Source organism: Chiloscyllium punctatum, chromosome 44 (assembly GCF_047496795.1).
Source record: "Chiloscyllium punctatum isolate Juve2018m chromosome 44, sChiPun1.3, whole genome shotgun sequence".
NCBI classification, from domain to species: Eukaryota; Metazoa; Chordata; class Chondrichthyes; order Orectolobiformes; family Hemiscylliidae; genus Chiloscyllium; species Chiloscyllium punctatum.
In genome coordinates this window covers 2,692,045-2,697,767 of record NC_092782.1, presented here as the reverse complement: position 1 = coordinate 2,697,767, position 5,723 = coordinate 2,692,045, and positions in this window count along the sequence as shown.

Here is a 5,723-nt window from a genome sequence, read left to right as displayed (position 1 = left end):
AATTGCTTTCGAGGGGGAGAATCCACAGACCTGGCTTTCCTGCTGGCAATGAATATAGGAAATGCCAAAATCTATGGGATTCGCTCAAGGTGATCAAATGACATTATTGCTCAGCAAAACAGATCAATACTGGATGCTGAGAGAAACTGGATTGTTTGCTATAAAGATTGTAATTTTGTGGAGAATATAGTGTAATGATAAATAGGGTATGCTCCTTTCTACAAAAATGCTTGGTCAGTATGTTTTCAGTCATTTGTTACAGTCGTTTTCAGTAGTTACACTAAAAAAAATCTTGTCATCCTTTTCAACTATTAAAAAGAAATTTGAATACCCAGTTAAGTGTTCTATCTTCACAGAGAATGTAATAATATTCAGGAAAGTATGGCAGTCAGTAATAATGTGGATCTTTTGAAAAACGACAGTGATATTGTCAATGGAAATATAAAATGGTGAATGTGTTGAATAATAATGTTGAATCAGTATTTACATCGTGAAGTCAGTAAGCTAGACATTGCAAAGAAACTAATATTGAATTGGAAAGAGGTCCTAACCAAACTAATATATAGAAAAGACTGATTGATGAAAATAAATACACTGAAGGGTGACATTCCTAAGATCAGATCTTTTCTGTCCAATGACCAAAAAGAATTTGATCAGAACATTGAATGCCCTAACTACATTCTTCCAAAGTTCTCCTCATTCAGAAACATTACCTTTAGATTGGAATATTATGCAGACCACTCAGCCACATAAAGGTGAGAGAGTGCAGCCAGGTAATTATAGCCCTGTTAGCCTAACATCTGTTGCCAGGAAATCAGTAGAGTCTATAATTAAGGATAAGGTGACTGAAAAGCTTTACACATTTCAGTTGATTGCAGTGAACCAACATGAATTTGTAAATGTTAGGTCATGCCTAAAAACTCATTTGAATTTTTTTTTGTACAGGTGACTAAGACATTGAATAGAGAATTCTGTACTGCAGATGGATTATATGGACTTCCAGAAGATATTTGATAAAGTGCTTCAAAAACTTGTTAGATAAAGTTGGAATTGAAGGCTTGAGTAATGGAAGCAGAGAGGGTTAATCGTTTGGGACTCTTTAGTAGAATGTGGGCTACAAGGATCGGTGTTGTGGTGGCTAATTTTCACTATATTTAATCAATAACAGATAGAAGTCCTTGTATTCAAATTTGGCAAAACACAAAGATAGAGAGGACTCTAAGCAGTATAAACAGAAACAGATTTATTAAGGAATCCAGATTTGTCAGGGTGAATAAGTAAAACTAACAAACAATGAGATCATCCACCTTGAACCTAAAAATGATAGAACAGGATACTTTCAGATGCCAAAAAGCAAGAGAGGGTGAAAACCCAAAGAGGCTTGATGTCCATGCACATCAAAGAATCGATTCCTGGGATGGAGCGATTGTCTTGAGGGATGATTGAGCAAGTTGAACCTCTACTCAATCCAGTTTAGGGAAGAGATGTGATCTCATTTAAACATGAGATTGAGTGGTTTTGACAGGATAGACGCGAGAAAATGCTCAAAGCTTGTTATCTTTGGAATTCTGTTTTCCAGCAAGCGAGAGGGGCTTGATTACTGAATATATTCACAGCTGAATTACAGATATTTGATCTTTAGCGGTAGCAAGATGGGGAGTGGAATCAAGGCCACAATCTAACTATGATCTTATTGAAAAATGGAACAGGTTCAAGGGGCTGAATTGTCTATTCTTGTGCCCATTTCTTTCAACCTTAAATGTTCTCTGGTATATGTGAAATTTAAAAATGCCACTGAGAAGAAAATGAGAGAATCTTTGAGGTGCAACTGCTTCATTTTGAGTTATTCCATAAAAAGGTCGGCTTTCTCAGTGTTCTGTACTAATTATGTAAATATATGGGATTGATGTGGGTAAAGGTGAAACTTTTTGATGTTGGGTATTCCACTAATAATGTGAATTACATATATACTTAAATTATGAAATTTAAGTATATATGTATATTTAAGTATATATAAATGAGTTACTGAGTAATGTTTGGGCTGTGGCCAGCTCAGTGAACGTAAAAGCAGTAGACTGGATAGATTTTTATTGTCTTAAGGTACACAAAGACAGGATCTAGTATTGAGATGAATTGATGTGGTGTTCAGTTAGCACTGGGAACAGGAGTAGTACTTGTTTTTAAGGTGTAAGACAAACAGACTTTTACCTATCAATCAAGTAATAGAACAAAAAAAATTCCATTGGAATATAGTTAAATTATGGAAGAGCTGTTATGCTAGGATGTTGCACAATAATTTGATTTTGAAATTAGTACTGTTTTGTAATGATCTGAATCATTTTATCATGTGTACATAGTTAGAAAATAAGTACTTGAAATATAACTTGCCTCATTTATACTTGTTTATTACATCTGGTAAACTAACTGCTAAAAACAGTATTATATACTAAACCCCAGACATACACACGTATTTGGAATTATGATAGACATCAATTTTTTTTTTTACTTGCTAGTCACATTTGTGGATGTTTTGCACTATCTGAATACTAAATATTTCTGACAACAGATTTTAGAAATTGTCTCTACTTGAAGTCAATAATCTGTGATATGTTCAAGATAGAGTTCTGATTGTTGTATACAATGGAAAAATCAAGCAGTACGTGACAATTTCCAGAAACATGCTTCATGCTTTCCTGTTTTGTGTTAGGAGAAAACAGGTTCAAACTGCGTAATTAAAGCATCTTGCTGTAAAATGTGGGTCTACATGTTCTAAAGTGTTAAGCTTTTCGTTATTGCTTATGTAACTTGAGCGTTGTTGGATTTTAGGATAAGTTACTCCCAAATATAAAAGTCAAAGTGAGAATATTTTGTAGATATTATTCATGAGAATTTACACTTTTTTCAAAAAAAAAGCTTGGGAACATCTTTTACAGAAAGCTGACTTCAATGCACCTTATAGAGATAACCTTATCCTCTCATTTCCAGATCAGATGGATTTTGATTTCAACTTATATTCATCATAACTAAATTGTTTCTTTGGTTTAATTCTAATTAAACCAGAGTAGGAAGCTTACTTCCTCCTGTTCTCCACCTTTCTCCCATCTTCTGCACACATTGATTCTTGCTGACACAGTTCACTGGCGAGCATCTAGAAACTTATTAAACAGATCATTTTTACATAGAAAGTTTTTGATGAGCATGGATATCTATTCTTTTCAAAATATAGATAAACCAAAAATTGGTTGTCATACAGATCTATTCATACCACTGAATCATCTTCCACCACTAGCTGAAAACACAAACCAAACATCAAATTCTGGCAATATTCCTGGTCTGCATGATTCGCATATCTGTATGGTACTAGGGTACTGTGCTTACAGAATTCATCTATTTAGAAAGTTATATTATTTAACGTAAAAGAAGTGTACAAAGAATTTACCCTAAGTGTGTCCTTGCTGTTTCCTGATTACAATAGTGATTATGGTACTTGATTGGCTGGAAAGTGTTTCAAGGCATCTTGTGACTATGAAGTGTTCTATAAATGCAGGGTGTTTTTTGTTAAGTCTTTCTGTAATTGTAGGAACAAGTACTGAAACTGAGTGATACAATAATAAAATTAATTGAACTAATTATTTATACACATTCCTCATTAATTAGAAAGTCAACTCTTCAAACTACTTGGCCAAATACACTCTAAGAAGAATAGAAAGATGTGCTGAATTATTTTGACCCTTCTAATGCAAAGATTTCAGCAGCAAGGGACGAGCTGACCTGACATGTCTAGGTGCTGGGGTCACAAGTATTTGAATAGAAAATTGAGCCAATTTGGACTGGAAGGATTTGAACTTTAATATGTTACTCTGATTGATAAATAAGAATGCTTTTTAAAGAATGATATACAAGATGTTCTTTTCTTAACCAATAAAAGCTAAGTCTCCGGTCTTGGTTTTGTTCCAATTATCTTAGCCTTTGTTATAGTTATTGAGAGAAATTTGTTTCTAATATATGTGCAAAATTGAAACAAAGAATTATAAATCGAATAGGCACAAAGTCAATTACAGGTCATTGTGCTATAACACATATCGTGAACATGAATTTGCTGTAATGTGATTGATGAATTGGGGACACTGTTTCTAAAGTGCAAACTTTTAAAATGCGTGTTGGCTGTAATGTGTTTCTAAAGCACAATTTTTCAATAATGCAGAATTGCAGAAGAGTATGACCATCACATTATAGAAGAACGACCTGGATGTCTATGTCAACCAAATAAAACTGTGCTTGTTAGATGTGCAAGGTTCCCTGAGATTATAACTTGAAACTTCCCATGTACAGCTGTCAGTGAAGTTGTCCAACAATATATAGCTCTAGAATGAATTAATAGTTCAACAGACAAAATCACCAGCCTCTCAGAGGATGTCTAGGAAACCCCTGTTCATCTATTACAATTAATACAAGTTCTGGAAAAAACACCAGCTACAAACATATAGACTTTAATGTGTAAAGTAAACTATCTAAAACTGTTAAACAAAACCAAACTGAAATTGCTGGAGCAACTCAACAGGTCTGGCAGCATCTGTAGAGAGAAGACAGTTAATATTTCTAGTCCAACGACCTTTCTTCAGAACTGATTGTAGAGAGGAAAAGGTGGGTTTGTTGAAGATGGGGTGGAGAGTAAATGATAAATTAATTTATCTTAGATACAGACTTGAACTGCAATTTTTTTTTTAAAAATCAAGCAATTAATATTGGGGATATAACAGCTGTTAACATTTTATTGATTAACACTTTACAAATACTCACATTCCAAGTTTCACATTCCTTATGGTTAATATGTAATTGATAGTTCATGACATTTGTTAATTATTGGCAAGACAGGGTTAATTCACTCATTGAGCAACTTGTGCCGATCCTGATGGGAAGTTAGTCACATAAATGCAAATGCAATCCAAATTGATTGCTACGCTGTCTTGATTCAATCACAAATTTAGACAATGAAAACTGAGATCTGCCCATGGTTAAGGGTTAATTTGCTGCTCTCAATAAATTTCCAGACATTTACTGCACATGGGGACTTTGAAAACACATTTTACAGGGTATATTGTAACACACAACGTCACATTAAAAGTTTTTGCAATTTGGTGTAGAGATGCTAGAGACATAATTGCCAATAGGAGGCATCAATTTCATCTAATATTTCTACTTCCTGTCCTGTTTTCATTTTTACAACAGCTATCAGATGGGACCAGCATTCTTGTAGCTGTATTTGTTAATATTATGGGGAGAAAGTTAAACTGCTTTCACAAGTGCAGAGGAATGTAGTGTTAGTACAACAAGGACACAGCATACTGGAGTGAAGGAAGCTGTCCTGTATGCCTTAACTATCCCATTAACCTGTCCTGTTGCCTACAGGAATCTGTGGATGAACACCAAAAGATCCCCCAAGCTTAATGTTTTGCCACTGATTTAAATTTATTTCACTCGCCAGTATAGGAATTTAGCAATGTAAAATATTTCAGATTAAAGCATATAATGATTTATGTTTGATCTTTTTGAAACCCAGCTACAGTTTTCACATTAGTTCCTACATGGCCAGTGTTGCATTTAGTCATTTCTATTTGCATGATTGCATTCAAAGCTTTAAATATGTCTGTAACTCCACATTGTTCTCTATATTGAAAGCCTTTTGTGCTTTCAGATTTGTTATTGTCTTCCAGTCTGCCATA